General features: G+C 37.9%; 1 protein-coding gene across 7 annotated transcripts in view; it reads left to right on the top strand.

Annotated features, from left to right (window-relative positions):
- ARHGAP28 (Rho GTPase activating protein 28) overlaps window positions 1-22,034 on the top strand; it is a 198,384-nt gene that overhangs the window by 39,562 nt on the left and 136,788 nt on the right. The window contains exon 1 of one of the 7 annotated variants that reach the window (XM_019802526.2): window positions 14,126-15,230. The exons of the other annotated variants lie outside the window; for them this stretch is intronic. The gene's annotated coding sequence lies outside the window, so the exon portion shown is untranslated. Of the gene's footprint in view, window positions 1-14,125; window positions 15,231-22,034 lie in introns of those variants that run through there. 7 annotated transcript variants of the gene reach the window in all.

Below are 22,034 nucleotides of genomic sequence, written 5' to 3'. Positions count from 1 at the left end.
AGTCGGACGTGGGGCTCTATCTCACAACCCTGAGATCATGACTTATGCTGAAACCAAGAGTCGTATGCTTAATGGACTGCACCATCCAGTCACCCCTGCTCAAAGCATTTTTTTATGCCCCTTGCTGCAGTGAATTTTGGTAGGACCTGGTGAGGGCACAGAAAATTTTGTGCTCTTCCCTTTAGAAATTTAGGATTAGAAAGCCATGACAGAGGATCATACTTTTGCTGATTAAAAGATAAAGGCATTTAACTTAGGTGAAATGCAGAGTCAGCCTGTTTCAGGCAAAGAGAAAGCTTAATAGTATCTCCTTACTGTTTGTGCTAGTAAAAAAAAAAAAGACTTTTCATTTCCCATAAAATAGATAACTTCCTCTGCAATCCATGATTATAGATGCAATACGGGAATTGAAATACCAGTTTAACTTATATACAAAGTTAGTAGCTTTCTAGAAAAAGGAGCATTTATATTTTATTAGTATCTCATACCCGTCTTTAGCCAAAGATTAGTCCTTTTGTTATTTTCGTAGCATGCATCATTATGTATTTCTATATTCAGACTCCTAGAACGTCGAAATAATGATCTTTAGTAAATTTATGGCTTTATTCATTCATCGCATACACACATATTGTCAAATCCTCTTCTCAGTACTGAGAAATATACTACTGTATAGTAGTATACAAAACACAATAGACAATAATTTCTGCTCTTATGAAGCTTTCATTCTAGGGGTAGAAAATAAGTGAAATAAATAAGTTACTTTACTATGTAGGGTATTGTGACAAATGAGTGCAATGGGAAGAAGTAAAGGAGGGACAAATGTATAAGGGGTGCCAGAGACCTGGATGAAGGGTTATTGCAATTTAAAATGGGGTGGGAGGGAGAGAGATTAACTAAGAAAAAGAATTTGAATTTAGATCTGAAAAAGGCCTAATCTGCTGGAGGAAGCAGCAAGTGCAAAGACCCTAGGGTGTCTTTTTTTCCCAAGAAACAGCAGGAAGGCTAGTGTTAGCTGGAGTGGAGAGAACAAGGCAGCATGGAGCAGGTGATGATATGGGAGACGTAATGACAGGTCAGATAGCAACGGGCCTAATAAACCATTTTAAGAACCTTTATTTATAATCCTTTGGTCTAGATATTAATCTGTTTATCAGACTGTATCAAACATCTGTTTTATATCAGGGATTATATAAAGCAGTGGGGATACAATAGGTTTGTAATACTTGACTTCACGTGTAATACTTGCTTTCCAGTAGTTCATGTTATGGCAGAGTTTCCTTAATAACATAAATAAGAACATGTATTAAGCATTTATGTGCCAGGCATAACCCTAAAGGCTAATGTATATTAACTCTTTTAACATTCAAAGCAGTACTACAATATAGGTACTATTACTTGTGGCTGGGGAAACTGAGGCACACTAAGGTCAAGTGATTTGCCCAAGTTTGCATGGCTGGTCAGTGATCAGCAGAACTAGGTTTCAACGCCTGGGAGTCTCCCCAGAGTTCAGCCCTTGACCATGATAAAATCTAGTCTTCTGAAGGAAGTAGACCCCTCTTACAAAGATGCCCCTCTGAGGTGGGACAACTGTGTGGGGCAGCATGGGGCGTGGCACTTCAGTCTGACAGATCCGAGGTGGAGCTCTGACTTCCCCTCGGTTTTACCGAGGCAATTTACGTAACTTGTTTTACTCTCAGTTCTTCTGATCCTTACAAACAGGGAGAAAAACACAAAACACTATAAATGTACCTTAAATGTACATTGTCAGGATTTAATTAGATGGAATGGGAACCACATAGCACAGTGTCTGGCCCAAGCCTGGGATCTCACTAAATATCTTGGTTTTTTTCCCCTTCCCTTTCCATAAATCACATAACATCACCTAGTGATTACATATTCCTTGCAAGTCTTCTATTCAAAGATAATACTTGACCTGAAGTATGATTTTTCTTGTCTTATGGGTGGGTTTACAGGAAAAAGTTCTGTAAATAGATGGGGCATCTTTCTCTCATTCCAGGATGTGGAGGTTAGTTAAGTTTTGTTTTTAGAGCTGAATTGATCTAGTTTTCCTTCGGGTTGGTAGAAGCCAGGTATCTGTGCCAGGCAGAGCTCTACCCTGCTTACCTTTCAGTATACCACCTTCACACATGCTGTTAGTCAGCTGTTTGCAAACACACTTGTAGCCTTGGGAGTGTGTTACTGTGTTACTGAAAAGGCTTTTCATCCCAGTAAGTTGATCTGCTGGCTGAAAAGCTCACAGAACGTATTATTGTTTCCTCATGCTATATTTTTCCTGATTCAGTATATTTTACCCATAGAGACCAAAAAAAAAAAAAAACCAAAAAAAAAAAAAAACAACTTCCCAAAAGCAGACTTGTAAAAGTGTAAATTCCTGCAGTGTGAAAGCAGAGGTAGTAACTGGCACACTGAGGGATTACTCATCTGTTTGTACAGTATCAGAGGCTAGCTGTCTAATTCTGTACCTCGAACATTGTCAGAAAAGCCTAGCTGTGTAATTCTGGGTAAATTATTTATCTGCTCTGTGCCTCATACAACATCAGAAGCCTCGCTGTACAGTTCTGGGCAAATTACTTAACCTCCATTTCCTCTTCTGTAAAATGATGTTAATAATAGTACACTCTTATAGGGTGGTACCAAGGATGAAATTAGTTAGTATGTGTGAAGCACTTACAACACCAATCAGCACCTGATAATCATCTAAAATGTTTTACCATTACTATCATTATTTTAAGTCTGTCACGTCATCTTGATTGTACATGTCTCCCTATAAAAGTTTAGACTACAGTTTGGCTTTTTAGTAGAAGAAACATAAACACCTGAGAAAAATAAAAATGACTTCATTTGTTAATGGCCACTAATGATCAAAATTAAAGACATAATTTATTAGGGTAAGGCAAATAATTCATTTGACTTGTAAATGGGGAATGGTGTTTGAAAATGTTATTCTTCCCTTGTTGAATGTGTATCACTATTATAATACATTGTAAAATATAAATAATAACGGCTGTACTCATAGGCTGCATCATTTGTTTCCCGTAGAAGAATTACCAAAGGCTGCTGTTTACACCTGAAGCCTACCTAAGAGCTGTGAAAGATGGGCAATAAAATCGAGCTTTAGTGGAAGTACAGCACAAAAGCAATAATCATCCTGTGACTTAATGCCCTCAGTATGTAGTTGAGTTAATAATTGTTGGCACATAAATGCTAATAGTCAAAGCTGACTGTTCACAGCTTACTGTAAACAAGAACTATTTGCTGTCCTAGATTCAGAGCACAATTCCTCTGACAATAATTTTGCTTCTTTTGTTCCCAGTAATCATTTTGGGACCATTTGTGTTGTCAAGGAAGCTATAGTTTCACTTCCAGATTTTTTTTATTCCAAAAAAAGAGATGAGTTGAGATCTTGACATGTATTAAAACTTATTTTAAAGCTTGCTTGTAATTAACGGTAGTAGCTAATAATAATTTGTATTGATTATGCAAGTACTATTACTTTAGTAATATGCATTCACCTTTCATTTCCCTCTCCTGCTATATCTGTTATTGTGAAGTATCTTTTGGGTTTTTTACCCTTACTGGCATAAGGACTGAATTGAAGATAAAAATCTGTCAGCATTTACCAGCTGAAAGAAGCTAAAGTTATAATACTGGTGATACTGGTTTTCTTTTGCTCGTGAATAAGTCACTGCCATATGGAAAGCGCAGTAAAATCATGAGCCAGTATTCAATGTGTTATTGTTAATAGAAGGACCCTTATAAGACAGAAAATTCAGAAGCAGTAAGTTTTGAGCAATAGCTAATATTTCCTTTGATCTCTTTTTCTCAGATATTAAACTTGAAGTGTGTCTAGAAATGGCACTGGAATTATTCCTTTATTTCAGTCCAAGTTTGATGAACAACCAAAATTGTACAAATTTCATCTTCCAACTGAGGCCTTGTTTAATTAATTAAACCTTGTTTAATACCAAACGTGCTGTCTCTGTCTCCTGCTTCCTCATTCTATCCTCCTTAACCCTATTTCTCATTTCCATGAAACTTACTATCTTCTTAAGTACTACATAATTTACTTATTTCTTGTCTGTATTATTTTTATCTGTATTACTAGAATTAAACTCTACTAGGGTGAAGGTCTTTATCTTGTTCTCTGATGAATGTCAAGAATCAGGTCTGAGAATCATACCTGGCATATAGTGAAGTACTCAATAAATATTTGTTTGATGAATGAAAATTGTGACTAAGCCTTCCCTTTCCATTGAGTGAAGTCATTTTTACTGTATGTTAAAAGGGACCATGTTACACATACACTATATTGGAAGACTCATGGAAATTATTTTCATTAAGAGTTCTGTGCTTCCTCTTAGTGTACTTGGTACAAAAAAATCTTGAGGAGGCAATAATAAAATTCTGCTTAAAATTATCTTTAATGGCTTCCCATTGTTTAAGGATAAGGACTGAACTGAAATCCTTTCCATGGCCAGAAGGTCAGCGTCTCTTGACCATATCCACCTTTCTAGCCACCGTTGCTCCTCCCATTTCTTCAGGCTGCTCAGATGCCTCACACTCCCTCTTGCCCCATTTGTTCTGTCTGTAATGTTCTTCTGGAGTCAACCTCATCACCCTCTTCACCAAGTTGAACCCTACTCATCTGTCCAACCGCAGCTCAAGCAGCTGTTCTTCTAAGAGAAGCCTTCACTCGTGACATTTATCACCATTTTGTAACTGTAGCCATAGGATTGACCTCCCTTTCAGACCACAGTGTTGACAAGGGCCAAGAATGTCTGTCTTTGCTTCACATTGTATATGTTATCTCCAGCATAGAGCCTGGTACCTGGTACATTCTTAAGGACGTTTGATGAGTGAAGGAATCGTTTGTTCTATGTCAGCACTAGACCTATCAGAAGGAAGCATGCCTTGCTGGCAGAGATTCTTTTCAGGCCTGGTATGAGTTTACTCTCCCTCTTTTCCTTCTCCTTAGTCTCTCTCTCTGCCTCCCTGCCATCACTGCCCCCACTGTGGAAAGCTGACTGAAAAATTGCTTTAGTTATTAGTTCTACTGCTATTATTAGCACTTAATAGATATAGAGCAAGAAAATACAGATATCAAATAATTTGGTATTTCTGAGGAAAGGCACTTAAAAGGCTCATGTTGTTCTGTGTTTATGGGTCATCCGTAGTCTCATTGGATAAGACAAGAACCCTTGATAATAAGATAAAAAACCTCTGTGATATGGCGATTACCTGCAAAGATGAAATCCATTGTTGAACTACTACAGTCTGGATTGTTGCTACTAAAGGAAGATTTCTCATTTGCATAAAGACAAATAATGACGTATAAAAAACAGTCAGAATGGTGACTGGTTTTACCTTGATATTCAACAGGATCAATAACTTCAGTCTCTCAGTGTTTTTCTTCTTAAAATACCCATCGTGTGAATGGGCATTTGTGGACTTAATCCGTTTTGTTTTACTATTTGTTGAAAGTTCTATGAAATAAGGTATTTTTTTTTTTATTTTGCAGGGATCCCATCATTCACACTGCATGGTGTGTGTATTGAGGAGTGGTTAATGGGGAGTCACTTACTTAAGTATGACTCTAACTGATGGCTGGATCTGAATCTCAGTACGGCTTTATATTTTCCCATGCTTTTTGAGTATGCAGAAACTTTCCTGAGAGTGTGGAGGATGAAGGTAAAGAGAAAATAAAGCTATTCTTAGTCAGAAAGTCAAATTCTGTCTTGGTTTATGTACACATGATGTAAATAATTTAGCCCACTACAAAATTTAAACAGGAGAAAATTTAATTTAATTTAATTTCATATGCATGGGGAATCTACAGAGAAATGAGGTTCTCACTACGATTTTTATTTTTTTTTTTAAAGATTTTATATATTTACCTCAGACCTCTACCCCAGGACCCTGGGATCATGATCTGAGCTGAAGGCAGGTGCTTAACCAACTGAGCCACCCACTACGAATTTTTTTTGGTGAACAGAGTGATGCTTGATCATTTCAGTAAATTTTTAATTAATTGAAAAAGGATAATTGAATAAAACTTGAGAAGACAGTTAATTTGTGATATAAGGATAAGAAGTGTAAGTTGTAAGATAGCTATCTGCCTGTGAAAAACATTTTTATATCGGCAAATTTGTGTATTCAGGTAGATCTCCAGAGTATATCTGAAGAAGAGTCTACTATATACTATATGATCACCCATTTTTTTTATCAACCTAAAAGGAAAACAAGTAAAACTGATATTATTATTAGTCATAAAGTGAATTTGACTCAGCGCAATAGTGTTTAGAACTGTGCTAAAGGAAAATTGAAAGTAATTAATTGCAAGACTTCCACCATACGTTCAGATATGATAAAAGTACCATTAATTTTTGCCGTCAGATTGTTCCTAATCACCACAGGAATAGCTCAAGACAATAAACAATGTCTGAAGAGAGGCCTTAGTGCTGCGAGTTCACAGGAAGATGCCTCCTCTCCCTGCTACAATTGAGGGGTCCTTGGCCAGGACTAAGCTGGCCCTGATGGTATTGCAATAGCCTGTCCATTGGGAGCTCAAAGACTCTGCCTTCTGAAGTTGCAGTCTGTTCCCTAACCAATTGGATATGAACTGTGTGCTAGCCCAGTGCATGAGCTAAGCCCCTTAAATCCTGTTTCCAAGCTTGCCTTGGAATTCGAATCAATCATAACTCCTTGTAAGGTCCCACTGCATCCTATGTCATCAGTTTTTCTGTATTATCAACAGGGCTAATCAAATAATTCACTTTAATAGGATCCCTATGCCTAATCAATTCAAGTCTGCAAACAGTGATTTGGCTGACTACATGTTACAGCTTGACCTAGGTGCTAAAAAATGGTAGCATTAGAAATTGTAGGCCCTTGCTGTGTACCAGCCATTTTCCTGCATCATCTTAGCCAGTATAATGATATATTTAACCAGAGGATCTGTACTATTGTGTTTAAATCAAATGACCAGTGCAAATGTAAGTTTTCATCTCCAACGGAGGACTTACAGGGACATAGAAAAAATATGACTCAACAGTAATATTGCTATAGACTTTAGCAGTCAGATACAGGATATCATCAGCTGGTACTGGATTTGATTTCTCTTGTTTTATGGAAGATTTCTGTGTTTATGTTTATGAACAATGTTGGTCTGTTGGTTTTAGTTCTTGTAATGTCTTGTCTGGATTTCATATCAGGATAGTTTTGATTTCTTACAATGAATTGGAAGGAGTTCCCTGTGCTTCCCATTTTCTGGGCAGGTTTGGTATTTTTTCATTTTTAAATGACAGCATACTGTGAGGCTATCTAGGCCTGGAGTTCCCTTTGTGGCAGGTTCTAAATTATGAATTCAGTTTCTTTAATAAATGTGGGTAGATTCCATTTCTTCTGTCAGTTTTAGTAGTTTATATCTTTCAGGGAATTTATCCATTTCATGTAAGCTGTTGGATTTCTTAGCATATGGTGGTTTATAATATTCGATTACCATCCATTTGCTATCTGTAGGATTTTTAGGGACTGTCCTCTTTTTCCTTCAGAATACTGGTAATTAATCTCTCCTTTTATCTCGATCAGATTGCTAAAAAATTATCAGTTTTATTCATCTTTTCCAAAACCCAGGTTTTAAAAAACTTATTTTCTCCATTTTTTACCTGCTTACTCTCTCTTTCATTAATTACATTTTTAATTATTTCTTTGCTTTATCTCGGGCTTAATTTTTTCTTCTTTTACTAGGTTCCTGAGATGGAAGCTTAGATCATGGGCTATTGACTTCTCTTATTTTTAATATGACCATTTAATGCTATAAAATTCCCTCTAAAGATTGCATTAGCAGCATCCCATGAATATTGATTCGTATAGTTTTGTGTAATGATGTAGTTTTCCTATTATTCAATTACAAATATTTTCTAATTTCCTTTAGGAATTTTTCTTTGATCTCTGGATTATTTAAACATATATTATTTAATTTCCAATATTTGGGCATTTTCTAGATCTCTTTTACCAATTTCTAAATAAATTCCATTATGGTCAAAGAACATACTTTATGAGTTAAGTCCTTTAAAATTTATTGGCATTTGTTTTATGGCCAAATATATGATTTATCTTGGTGACATGCACTGTGAGTTTAAAAAGAATATGTGTGCTGCTCTTTTGGGTGGGAGTATTCTAGAAATATCCATTAAGTTAATTTGGTTGATGCTGTTGTTTAACTTTTCTATATCTTTCCCAATTTTCTGTTTACTTGTTCTCTCTGTTACTGAGAGAGAAATGTTGACATCTCTAGCTATAATTGTGATTTGTCTGTTTTTTCTTTCAGTTCTTAGAGTTTTGACTTTAAATATTTTGAAGTCTTGTGATTTAGTGCACACATATTTAGGGTTAGGTTGTTAGGTTCTTTTTATGAAATCAGCTTTTTATCATTAATAAATAATGATCTTTGTCCTTGGTCATATCTCTTGTTCTAAAGTTGTGGCTGCCGTAGAGTTGTGCTATTCAGACCTCCTTTCCAAAAAGTAGTATACTTAGCCCATTACTTCAACTGCCATACTTGTGGAGTCTGCTACATATTCCTGCTGTGGCTATGCTCTCCCCAGGATGCCGTCACCCATGACCGAGCACAACATGATACTGGAGCTGGGCTGTTTTTGCCCAGTGCCAGGTCTTCTACTGGGCAGTATCTGCTGAGGACTGCCCATCAGCCTGGCTGAGACTCTTGCACCTGCACTGCAGCCTGAGGCCCTTCCAACCCAAATCTTCTTTCTCCTCCTTTCCTTTTGCTGGTGTCAGATAGCATTCTTACCTGAAGGTCTTTCCCTGTCCAGTCCTGCTCCCTCTTGCCTTTGTCTTGCACAGGTGTTTTCTCAAATAAATCTCCTGAACCTCTGATTTAGTCTTGACATCTGCCTCCCCTAGGACACAAACTGCCACAGAAATCTGCTTTGTCTGAATTAATATGTCCATCCAAGCTTTCTTATGATTAATGTTTGCATGGTAAACAGTCCATCCTTTTACTCTGTGTCTTTATAGCTAGTGTGTTTCTTTTTCTTTTTTAAAGATTTATTAATTTATTTGAGAAAGAGAGAGAGAGCTCATGAGCAGGGGGAGGGTTAAAAAGAGAGAAGCAGATTCCCCACTGAGTGTGGAGCCCAACCCAGAACTCTATCCCAGGACCCTGAGGTGGTGACCTGAGCCGAAATCAAGAGAGGATCAACCAACTGAGCTATCCAGGTGCCCCTAATTAGTGTGTTTCTTATAAGCAGCCTATGTGGTTGGGTTTAATATACTATCTTGCTATATGTTTTCTATTTATCCCATCTGTTCTCCTCTTTCCTGGCCTTCTTTTAGATTACTTAAGTATATTTTTTATTATTCCGTTTACCTCCAGTCTTGTCTTATAGCTGTTTATCCATTATTTTTAGTGGTCACTCCAGAGTTTACAGTTTGCCACTTTAGCTTATCACTTTTCACCTTCAAATAATATATCACTTCATGTGTAATATAAGAACCTATGACTTTATGCTTTCATTTTCTCTTTCCCATCCTTTGTGATACTGTTGTCATGAATGTTTGTAGATACATCAAAAACCTTATAATAATATATTGTGATTATTTTTGTTTTTAAACAATTTTATTTTAAGGAAATAAAAAAAAATAAGGACATACTTTAATTTTACATGTGCTCACAAATTTATGAATGTCCACACTTTTACTTCTTTTGTGCAGGCCCAAGTTTCCATCTGGTATTATTTTCTTTCTTGAAAACCTTGCTCTAACATTTCTGGTAGTGCATATCTACTGGCCATGAATTCTTTGTACTTTTGTTTGTCTAAGATAGTATTTATTTAGTCTTCGTGTTTGAAGGATTTTTCACTTGAAATAGAATTTTAGGATGACCTTTCATTTTTCTTTCAGTACTCTAAAGATGTCATTCAACTACTCTTTGCTTGTGTTGTTTTAATGAGAAGTTTGCAGTCATTCTTACTGTTCTTCTGTACATTACGTCTGTTTTTTTCCACTCTGCTGCTTTTGATGTTTCCCTTTATCTCTGGATTTTAGCAATTGTATCATGATATTTGCCGGGCTGTGGCTTTCTTTGTATCATCTCTGTTGGGGCTCATTGAATTTTTTGGATTTCTAGTTTGTAGTTTTCATCAAATTTGGAAAAATTTCAGCCTTTATTTCTCTGTATCATTTTTATCTTCTGACCCCTATCCTATGACTCCAGTAACATATATATTAGACCACTTGACATCATCCCACAAATCACTGAAGGTGCTCATTTTTTGCAGCTTTTTTTTCCCTCTGTGTGGTCAACTCTTTCTATATTTTCTTCAAAGATACTCATCTTTCTGCAGTTAATGTCTTGATAATCCCATCTAGTATATTTTCATTTCAGATAATTTTTCATTTCTGTGAAGTCTCATTTTTAAATTTCTATTTGTTTCCTCATATATTTCCTTTAAGTCCTTAATGTATGTTGAGCATATTTATAATTGTCCTTGTGTGCGTATCCTCAACTGTGTCATTTTGAATCTGTTTCTGTATCTCATTTTCCTGCTTCTTTGCATGTGTAGTATTTTTTTAATTGAATTCTTGATTTGTGATTTGTTTTTATTCAGTGTAAAGTTTGTCTTTCTCTTAAAAGGGTTGTTTGGTCAGGTCTACAGTAACCTTTACTGTAGGGTGGACTTAGCCATACTACTAAACTGATACTTTAAAGTTATCTTACTACTAAAGACTCTTCTGGGGTTGGGACCAGAAGCCCTAGGTGCTCAACACAGACTTTCTGGTCTGGTTATTAAAAACTCAGGTGTCTCCTAGCTCTTTGCAATATCTGTGAATCATTTAACTTAAAGATCCTCGTTTGCTTTTTGTCTGGCATCATGAAGTTAACCCTGTTTATGTGTGACTTACCATTTAGCAATAAACTCAAGGAGACCCTTATATGATTTCTTGAGCCCTGCATAGCTTCTTCCTGTCTGGTGCTTATCCTAGAAAATTTTATCTCCCTTAGCCTCTGTGAACTCTTTTCTGTGTCCCCTTAACTCAGTGAGACCCCAGGATTCTTAGGTTTCCTCTCACTGTACTTCGGTCTGGAATGTGCATCAAGGATGAAAGCTGGGATAACTGTAGGATTCACCTCAGTTGTTCTCCTCCTCTCAGGGAACACATCTTTATTTTCTTCTAATGTTTATAAGCAGTTTTTCACATATTTTATCCAGTTTTCCAGTTGTATGGAAGGAAGGCTACTCCATTCCCAGTTAATCCGTCATGACCAGAAACAGAAATTTCGTATTTATGAATAATCTGGATGTTTTCTTTTATGTATTAAGGTAGCCTTTGAGAACATCTCCGTTGCTGAACAGGAAGCAACTTTTTGGGAGGGAGAGAAGAGACTCCAAGGTCATTTACTTTGCCCTGGATTGGCACAGGCTGAGACTGGACATAGGAGCATGGTTGGTCATTTCAGAAAGAAGGGGGTATGGGAACTGGGAGGTAAGGGGTGGCAGTGGCCCCTCTTCTTTCCAGGTACTCCCTCCCCAACTATTAGTCAAGGACAACCTGTACATTCAAACTATCCCAAGAGAGGAGTTTCCTGGCTAGAAAATTCTGTATCTCTTATTTATGGGTGGAATTGTCTTTCTCCATTGGATGTCTATAGCAATTTAAGTATTTCTTTTTAATCTTTTTCTTTTGCATCGGTGTTATTTATTGAGGACTTCAAAAGCCAGGCTCTCTGTTAAGGATTTGTACTCAAAATTCATTTATTTTTCACCACTGCCCTAGGAGGCAGGCGGTGATATATGACCTCTGTTTTATCCATGAATAAAGCAAAGCACAGAAGGATTAACTTTGCCCAAGCTCACACAGTGTGCAAGTGGCAAAGCCAGTTAGACCTATGTCCTTTTTACGTCATGCCCTGCACTCTTGATATTAAGCTATACTTTCCCTTTTAGTACACACTGCCTTTGTATTGTAGTTACTTCTGTACCTGTCTTACCAGTTCATGAATTGATTGAGAATAGGAACCCTGTGTTTACACATGTTATGTCTTCAGAGCCCCTGACCACAGCCAGTTGAGAGGGAAAAAAGGAGGGACAAATATCATCTTCTTTTTCTCTCATTTTGGGAAAGAAGATAGTCTTAACCTCTTAGGATTAACTTGCTATCAAAATACTTCCTTATCAATAAGAAGAGCTTTCAATGTAACTTTATTTTACTTATTTTATTTCTCATTAATCATAGTTGCTAGAGTCAGCTCACAGGAAATCAGCCATCTTATAAAACAACAGCTGGCAAAAAGGAAACATTCATTATTATTCTGTTGTGCAGCGTACATACCTGGTAATAGCAGGCTTTGAAATAATGTGTTCTATGTTACTTTCTCCTTTTGGTCATGCCTATAAAGTATCTTCCCTTAAAGATTGATTTTTGTTTTTTGTAACATTAGATAAATGTTTACTAAAATAAGATACACACTTGACAGTATATAATAATAGAAATAGCATAGCAGAACCCTCTAATCAGTCACTTGAAGCTATCTTCTTTTTGTTTGCTAACCAAATACACAGTGATATCTTGATTAAGTCTGTCACTAACCGGGGCAATAAAGCTGTACTGCAGGAAATCGCTAGTGTACATCAGCATCCCCAGGGGAGGATGGTGGAGCTTACAGGTGGGTGTTTCCAAGGGTTCTTCTTACATCAGATGACTGTTGGGTGACAGTTTCGACAGTTCTTTCCCCTCCAGGGTCAAATGTACATGTTCCAGGAGGCATTTAGGCCGCATCTGATAACCCTTATAGTCGAACTTACAAGCTCCTGTAGACTGGTGTTTGTCAGGGCAGAGGCTACATGTAAGGTGAGAAAGCCTTGCTGCTGGAAGCTGTTAAAAAAATCTATTTCAAAAGTCTTTAGAATCTGTAATTACTTAATTAAAAATGCCTCTAGCACTGGGGAAACTGCATCAGAGAGGAGTGGGTTTGTGGCAAACAATATGTCACAACGTCTGAAACTTTGAGCTCAGAGAAACAGAATATAGATACTTGGTTTTATATGATGACCACTCTCTGTTCTCCAGAGATTCTTCTTTCTTATAATCACTTTCAGGCTCATGATTATAAAATGCTTCCTCATATTGCAGAACCAAAATGACTTCTTTCGGAGTGAGAAACTTTAAACTTTATTTTCCATTTTTAACACTTCCAAAAAGATCTGTAGTTAGCTCTTATTCTATGTATAAAGTGGGAGCCGAGAGAGAGGGCAGAGAGGAAAGGAGGAGAGACACGGAAGGTCCTATTTCTCAAGTAAAGCAAAGAGAAATCCTTAGAAGTAAGAGGGAACTGTTTCATGTGATCTTTTAAGATGCAGGATCTTTCCTCTCTTGGTAATTTAATAAAATGGACAAGTATCCACTGAATCGCTTTCTTCTTTACACATGATAAATTAATGAGCAGCCATCAAAAAATTGACTTTTAGTCTCTTGTGGCCTGAACTGGCTTGAACTGGATTGAGGCAATGATGTGAAGGCTCAAAACTAAATCTGTTGTTTCAGATCCCTGAGACTATCCTGTCTCCCGGCATGTTGTTATGTTATATTAAACATTAGTAATTGGATCATAGGAACCACAAGGGACCACAGGTTTGTATCCTCCTTGTCTGGGTAATGCTCTTTAAAACAATCAGTGAGTCCTTACAAACCCCACTGCCACCGTACTAGAACTTGAAGGGCCCCAGAGGAAGAGGGTTTCCATTTTTAACAGAAAGAGGCCTGAAGAAGGATTTTAGGTAGATTCTAACTAAGGTAAACTCTTTTTCATTGAATTAATTCATACTGAATATTGTACCTCATATCCATGTTTTAAGAAACCTCTACCTTAACCATCTTAATAATGTATTTGAATGCAGGGTAATCTAACAAAACATAAAGTCGTATTTGTGTCAAATGTTCTTAAGAGCTCCGACTTGTCTTAAAATTCTATTATATTGCATTTTTCCTGGGATGTTTTTCTCTAGAAAAAAAGTTGTGGTTCATTCATTAATTCAGTAAGTGTCTGTTACAGGTTTACTGTGTGTAGAGCATTTTGCTTGACTTTTTTGAAATTATGCGTTTATCTCTTCATTTATTTAGCAAGTACTTATTGTATATTAATAAATGCTAAGTGCAATTCTAGGTCCTGGGAATATTGTTAAGTATTCATTACCAATGGGGAAGTTAGACAACAGGCAAGTGAACAAATGCATACATAATATAATTTGGGGGAGAGGAGAGGGGATGTATTAGCTCTTTGTATCCAGCTACTAAGGACTGATACTATGTAACAGCAGCTGGGAAATTGGATGCCAGGATGCAGTGACAGCATGATCTGACTTTTGTATAATATATAAGGCAAAATACAGGGTCTTTTACAGTTATCTTATGCAGTTCTCACAATAGACATGTAAAGTACATGTTATTTTTCCCATTTATTCAGACAAAGAAAATGAGGCTCAGAGAGATGGAGTGAATTTCTTTACTTAAAGATAGCTAATCCCAAAGGTTTTTGCATCAGGCCTTTGCCTTCTGACCATAAAATGCACGTTTTTGCTCTGCATTACTACTTGGTACATGTTGGATTAATTATCTACCAATTCTTTTGTTCCTACATTTTAGGTTAAAATTCTTACAGGAGTAAAAATACTTATCAAATCATGATAGATACAGTGTTTGCTTTTGACTTTGAAAATACTTTTAATAAAGCCTCCTATCTGTTTAGTGGGGAAAAGAAAAAAGGGGAAGACTATAAAACTTGCCCTCGCACACTGCACGGGTTTTCATAAATCTCAGCCTTCTCGAGGCTGATTACACTTTGCAGTCTTCCTTAGGAAATGGGTGAAAATTGGAGCTGGGACACAAACAGGAAGGCTGGGAGGCAGATCTGTCCCACAGGCAGTACCTCTTTAAATAGCTACCCTGCAGTAGGAATTAGTTCTCCTCCTGCAAGAAACTTCACTGCCCTTTGTTTCTTTGCCCTGGGCTAGAGGCAACCAGTGCGGTCCTGTCTGGGAGGGGGAGGCAGTGCTCAGAGGGTGTGGGGTGGTGGATGTGGGCTGGAGGATGGCCTCCCCACCTCTGGGCCATGAGGACACATGGTCGCACAGATGTTTTGTACTTCTCCCTTAAGAATATCATCCGGGAGACTTTTAACCTCCTACAAGGTAAGGTTGAGAGCACTTCCTAGATCAATCGCTTGGGCTACAGGCTTCTTTCTTCAGACTCATTGTTTCATTTTAAGAGAGGAAAGAAGAGAGTAGATGGTTGCTATAGCTTTTTTAAAATCCATTTTTAATTGAATGCATAAGTAGAGCTTATGGTTTTATTAGTAGGTTATAGGTACATAATGTTAAGCGATAGTAAACTGTGATTTTTTTAACCTTTCAAAGAGGATTTTTGTTATAGGGTGGACATAAGTTTCTAAAGCTCAAATATAGAAGGAGAGTAGATAAGCCCTGTTACTAATTTGGGAAGACTAGTTAAGATGGAATTTTAATAGATGCATAAAAAATGAATGGCTTAGAGGTCTTTTGATTCCAGTTCCTGCTTTTGAGCAGGAGTCTTTAAAACTCTAATCCGGGGCTCCTGGGTGGCTCAGTCAGTGGAACGTCTCACTCTTGGTTTCAACTCAGGTCAGGATCTCAGGGTCGTGAGATCAAGGCCTGCGTGGGACTCCGTGCTTAGTGCACAGTCTCCTTGGGATTCTTGCTCTCTCTCCTTCTGACCCTCCCCCTGCTTCCCTGCATGCTCCTGCTCTCTCGCTCTCTCACTCTCAAATACACCTTTAAAAAAAAATAGATAAAACTAACTCAGCCTTTCCAGATCATTATCTAATTTTGGAAACATCTACTGAGGTAGACTCGATTACCCAGGCAAGCACTTCCACTCTTTAGTGGAATTAAGGTATTTCTTTGGTCAGGCTACCAAACCTTTCCTTTGGTTTTCCATGTTTGGACAAAGGGCGCCAAGCAGAAGCAGCTGTATTTTTGCCCTGTTCTAAAGAAGAAGACAGGAAGGTGGGGAGGGAGTGCCCATTGCATACCTGCCTTTCAGAAAGTACTGTGCCTGGGATTTTTGTGTGCTGCCTTTGTCCATTTCTTCTCATCTTTTCCTGGCCTCCGCCTACTCCTCCCTTATGTACCTTCATCAAGAAATTGGTACCTGTGTTAGGGCATACTCTCAGAGCCAGCCTTAGTCTGATTAATAGCATGCAGAAGGCCTATTTCAAGAAACACAAATGCAGTCCTTCCTAGAAAGGTTTCCACAGTATCTGTTAACCTCCTTTCATGTTTAATTTTTAGAGCACTGTTATCCATACAGCCCCTTTGTCAGTGACTCCTTATATGTCTTTCTTTCTTTCTTTCTTTCTTTCTTTCTTTCTTTCTTTCTTTCTTTCTCTCTCTCTCTCTCTCTCTCTCTCTCTCCCCCCGCCCCCCCCCTTGTTTTTGTCCTTTGCGTTGTCTTTCACAGGAAGGGGAAGTATTATTAGGACGGGTACTTTTGTTGTTTATTTGAATTTCATTTCCTTCAAATTAGAGTCATTTGCTTCACAGTGTTCTGGGTTCTTTTTAGTTAAGTAACATCATCTTTATATTTTTGCCAATGTGTTTATCTTTATTGTTTTTAAATTGTTTTACTATAATGTGTTTTGTAATCAAAGGTAGAGTCTACTTGAGCCCTGGTGAGCCTTCTCTTTAGGTTAGAGTGTGTTGAAGCCCATTTAGATGAAATACTGCTTTGCTTGTATGGTATGAGTTGGGAGGGGAAAGGGCTTTTTTTTTTTCTTTTTAGTTTTACCTTTAGATTTCAGAGTGTGGTAAGCAAAAGCAAGGTCTATGATAGGTGATACATTTCCAGCATAATGTCTAGGATATGCTTGATGTGCTTATTTGTCTGTGCAAATAATTTTATACTAGTGTGCTTTGATTATTATTACTAAATAGGGAGTCTTTCTTTAAATCTTGTAAGTAAAAGGGATTTACATTATTTTTAGAAATCGTTCTTAAATTTGACATTCTATAGTTTTGTTTTGATAGCCCCCATAGTTCTACATGTAATAACTGCCCCCTGCCCAGCCCCCTTTGTACACATCCTATGTCTTATGAATTTTGTAAGCCACTTGTTAAACTGTAAACTAAGGGATTAATTGAATAGTAACTGTGCTAATCAAAAGCAAGTTTAACAAGATAAAGCTTGTGTTTAGATAGGAAAATATTTTAAAAAGATTTAATTTTTATGATCCTAAAGCTGAAGGAAAAAAAAATCAGATGGAAAACAGAACAATGTTTAGCTAACTTAAGCAAGCAGAATCTTTACAGAGAAGGAGTTCTGGAGACAATGGGCATAATAACACAAGACTCTATTAGCCAAGGTTCCAGCAGAACTTTTAGAAAAATAAAATCACTTATGAGATGAGCTACAAGGAAATCAGTGCCCCTGTGCAATAAGTAGAATGACAAAGTAAAGTAACAGATTTACTGGAAGGCTGCCTGCTGACCTGAGTTGAGCAGAGTGCAGGAATGTGTTTCAAAGCCTGTTTAAAACCCCAGAGGTGGTGTTTTGAATCACTCTTGCTGATGTAAACACAGACCCTGCCTGGAAATTTTCCAAAAGCGGAGAGGGTAAAGGCAGTTCAGTCAAGATGTGCAGTGTTATTATAGTAAAGACATGGGGAAGCAATTCACCACCATCTTGGGAGACAGAGTAGAACAGCCTTTCGGCTATCTCTGAAGGTGTAGTGTGACCTGGTGATAAGACCATTCCCGAGAGAAGATTGCACTGAGAACAATCACCCCCAAGTGCTTATCTAAACAAAAGGAAGGGGGGGATTGAGAAAAAGGGAATTGTTTTTTAGTGATATAGAAGCCTGTGGATTATTTAAGGGGACAAAAACTATTGAGAACGAGTGTTTGGACAATGTCAGTGCTGATGAGATGGACATTCATTGCTAGGGCACTTTAGTGATGAATAAATGATAAGTTTACAAAGCTCAGGTAGCAAGCAAACGCCGTTTGTAAGTGAGCAAACAGGTCTTGTCTCTGTTAGCTATGAAGATCACCGCACGTAATACTCCATATGTTAGATGTATTTGATTAAATGAACATGAAATTCAAACTTTCCAAATTTCTCATGTGGATATACAGAGTAGTACAATTGGGGTCTGAAATGAGAGGATATTTCCTGCCCAGCTGCACATCACCCTAAAGGAGACTTCCCAAGAATCCAACCTGGTACTCTACAGAAATCATTATTAGGACATGAGGCGTCCATTATTTTGTTTCAAAAGACAGAAAGGCACAATATTTCAGTTATTTGTGTACTAAAGTGGTATGTAACTCTCTGAAACTTATGGAATAGGTAGGTGCTAAAGGAGACTTACAGAGCTCATTCCAAATAATGCGTCATCCACTTCAAAAGGAATGCTGGAGGCATGGAGGCAGTAACCCCGCACCGTGCTGCCTGTGATGGCGGGAGTGTACAGGAGAGCCTTCCAGGCTGGAAAGGAACTAGGTGACCATTCAAGACAGGATGCTCGGAAGCAGTATAGTTAAAATGGAGGCTAACAGGCAGTTCACCTACTTGAAAAGATTTCTTTTTAAATCATTGCATATTATATAGTAACTGTCTTTCATTCTTTGCCATCCTCGAATTATTCAGTAGGTACGAATCTTCTAGTGTATTTTAGTTGAAGTACGACAGGATTTATCACTTGATCCGTCCCCAGCTGCTGCAGCTGCTCCTGCTCCCTTCCTTTTTCTAACAAAACACCCCCAAGTGCAGTCTCTGAGTTAGGGAAGTCTGTGGATATCCCTTACCACCAAGAGGTTGCAGTTCCTTCAAAACTGCTTTCTAATCTATGACATAGAAGAAATCAGAAGCCAATATCAGACAAGCTCATTTTGAGCTTTTTCAAGAAGTCTGATTTCCAAAGTCCCAGAAATGCCTAAGCTGTCAAAACGTCTGCCACTAGCAGTCTTTAGATTTTGATGGTAATGATGAGTAGAACTATAGAATGGGTGCAGGCATTTTATGAATACTGCTTTCTTTATCTTCACAAAAACTTCATGCAGGAGTGGGTATCCACAGTTTACAGATAAGGGGACTGAGGCACCATGAGGCCAAGTGTCTTGCCCACGTTTTATATAGCTCATGAGTGTCACGGTAAGAAAGTGAACCAAAATTTGTTTGACTCTGAGGCCTGGACATTTTCTCCCACATGATGCTGAGTGAATGACAAAATTTGTTACTTGTGTTTTCTAGTCTGGAGGTAGTAGGAAAACTCTGAGATTTTGGTGAAATTTGCTGTAGGACTTTGAACAATCAAGGAAAGCTGTTTCTCCTTATTAATAGGGCCCCCATATTCTCTATTCTCTGATTTTTTTACTTCCTTTTCTGACCTACTATCTTGAAAGAGAAGGTAGTATCTATTCTTCTTCCATGGTAATATATAAATCTTGGTGTGTGTGTGTGTGTAGGGGATACTTTTGGGAGAAAAGAAGGGAAAGGATCATATTACCCCCTATAAACTGCAAAAAATTGAGAAGGAATGTATTATAGAGAATTATTGTATGTCGTTAAGCCCTAAGGGGACTCAATGAGCATTTTCAGTAATCCGTTTACAATTCCATCTGTTTACTGAAGATTTGGCTTTTTGGCAGTTACTTGACCACTTCGGATTGTAAACTGATTCATCTGTCAAAGTCCAGCTTAAATTCCACACCCTCCTTCTCCCTTCTCCCTGTCTTACCACTCCCCTCACACTGACATCTCCAAATTCCTGAAGACTAGGTTTTCAGTATCTTTCCTTTAGTATTTGTATACTCCCATACTCAGCAAGGTGAGTTTTCTTTTTAAAAGCATTACCTTGTTTTTGGCTGGCTTGTGGGTGCCCGTTGGATACTGATTGCTTCCTTTACTTTGGTAAAATCCCTCCTCCTGCATAACTAATGGGGAGCTGGTCTTTATTATTAGTTGATTCATTGGTTATATTATCCTCTCCGTGGTTCTGTTTTTGTATCGTGAGTCTAAACAGATTGTTCTTCCCAAGACAGATCTTGAAATGTTTGATGATCGTGATCATGCTTCCCTTCTCCAGTGCTTTCAACATTTTCACACGTGGCGCACCCTCTTGACCGTCTGTCTTCATCCGTCCTGCTCTGAATTCAGTCCTGGCTGTCAACATTCACCCTTAGTGGTGCCCAGAGCCGAATTCCAGTTCTGCCGTGTTTAGGATAATCATCTCCTCCTTCTGTGTGATATACTTCTGTGCCACTTAATCTTCCACTTAGTTTTCTTGGCATCCATGTAGTGCTGTTAGTTTGTACTGACCGATTTGGCCAAAATCTCTTCATCTTTTTCATATGAACTTTACTCTTGCCAGGAAGCAGTCATCCTAAACATGGACAGCTGAAGTTTCTGAACTTCATCCCCATTCCTATTAAGCTTCATCCTGTTAGTTTCAGTCCCTTAGGCCTCCCAGTGGAGAATTTCTTGAGGTGGATTATATCCAAAATAGTCTGTTAGACTAAGTAAGGAAAATGTCTTCTGAGAAAAAAGTTCCTAAGCTTAAAAAAAAAAAAATTTCATCTTCCCAAAGACTGTTTCATGTTACCTTGTTGAGAAAACTTTGCATAGCCTAGTAGTTAAAGCCCCATAGTGTCCTCCTGTGGCATCTGTAGAGTTGTGACAGCTATGCTTTCTCCTGCATCACTAGCCCAACTAGACTCCTTGTCCATCCCACTCCGTTCCCTGCACCTGCCTGCTGTGTGGCATTGTTCACCAGGGCCTAGAATGCATATAATTCCTATCCCATCTCTGCCAGTCAGAATCCTGCACATCCTTCTCCTTGAGGTCTTTCTTGAACTTTAATAGGGAGTAATTTCTCCTTTTTTTCAGTTCCCAAAGCAGGTACTGAATTCTACTTAATGAGTGAAGTATGGTGTGGAGATGAGAGCAGAGGCTCTGGGAATGGATAGGCTGTGTGCAAATCTGGGCTGTACTCCTCAGTAATGCTGTAATCATGGGCTAGTGAATTTTTCTCTTAAACCTCACTGTCCCATCTCTAAAATGGAGGTAGTAGTGCCTACCTTATAGTTACCATGAGGATCGAACTAGTTAGTGTGTGTAAAGTACTTAGAATGGTACCTGGTGCATAGTAACTGCTAATAATATTTGCAGGTCAAGCCCAGAATAACTATGGACACAGTTTGTTGAATCCTTAAAACATGGCTATCAGAGCAATATTTACAGATTTATGGAGAAAGAATATTAGAGAGGAACATTTTCTTAAGGACATTGTGAGATGGTCTCCAGCTAGAGGCCAGACTCACAGTCCTTTTCATTTGCAGTTAAATATTAGTCAACATTTTTATAAGCACTGTGCATATTTACTTGTATCAAGTAGTGCACATAACCTGGAGAAATGTGGTCTTCGCGTTATGAACTGTGTTTATCAGCATTGCAATCAAAATAATTAATTGCTCAAAGCTTAATTTTAATTTGTGTGCCCACGGGATCATGCTAATTTGCATTTTGCTTTGTACAGTATGACAAAAGGAATTTTGTAAAGCATTTTTTTCCTTTTATGAAGTATAATCTTTATTTCTTAGAAAAAACAAACATCATGGTTGAGCAACATTAGAAGCTCATGCGTTTAACTTTGGGCATTTATCATGAGGATTAGCAATCTGTAGCCTGATAACTCACTCTAAGTCAGTATTTATTGAAGGTCTTACCAAGAACCTTATGTCGGGCTAGGTAATGTTGAGATGTTAAGAAGTAGGAGACGAAGTCTCTGTACTGAGGTATGCTTGGTGATATGACACAGTAAATAAAGTAATAATATGAGGCAAATTCTAGTTCTGTACTCAGTGAACTACTAAGTCAGGGGTGTAGAAAACTGGGTAGTATAAAAGCCTCAACAAGATAGTTCTTAATTGCTACCAACCTATTTTAGTCCTCTTTCCAAA

The sequence above is a fragment of the Ailuropoda melanoleuca genome, chromosome 14, assembly GCF_002007445.2.
Source record: "Ailuropoda melanoleuca isolate Jingjing chromosome 14, ASM200744v2, whole genome shotgun sequence".
NCBI lineage: Eukaryota > Metazoa > Chordata > Mammalia > Carnivora > Ursidae > Ailuropoda > Ailuropoda melanoleuca.
The sequence above is the reverse complement of the archived record's forward strand: the minus strand, read 5'-3'. Positions and strand labels throughout refer to the sequence as shown.